The following is a 285-nucleotide window of genomic DNA, read 5'->3' on the forward strand; positions in this document are numbered from 1 at the left end:
AAGGGGTGGGGTTTGGATATTCCAAGCTCTGATACAAACAGCAGAGAATCATCTGCATAAAAGCTGATATGAAGCAGATATCTGCAGACATGTTTTCTGGCTTTAGCTCGTTGCCTCGCAGCGTCTGAAGCTGTGACACAAAGACAGACTCACAACCTGTGTGTGTGTGTGTTTCTGCTCTGCAGGTTTCAGCAGCAAACAGCAGCAGAGCGAGGCACCCTGGGAACTGAAGTCCCAGACTTCATCAGACAGATGGTCACAACAATGGCTCCACTCACCCGGCCC

At 50.2% G+C, this 285-nt stretch overlaps 1 pseudogene; it reads right to left on the reverse strand.

The window, feature by feature from the left end:
* Window positions 1-11: 11 nt before the first annotated feature.
* Window positions 12-285, reverse strand: LOC106512847 (receptor-type tyrosine-protein phosphatase mu pseudogene; annotated as a pseudogene).

This window comes from Austrofundulus limnaeus, unplaced genomic scaffold (genome assembly GCF_001266775.1).
Source record: "Austrofundulus limnaeus strain Quisiro unplaced genomic scaffold, Austrofundulus_limnaeus-1.0 Scaffold19622, whole genome shotgun sequence".
Taxonomy (NCBI): domain Eukaryota; kingdom Metazoa; phylum Chordata; class Actinopteri; order Cyprinodontiformes; family Rivulidae; genus Austrofundulus; species Austrofundulus limnaeus.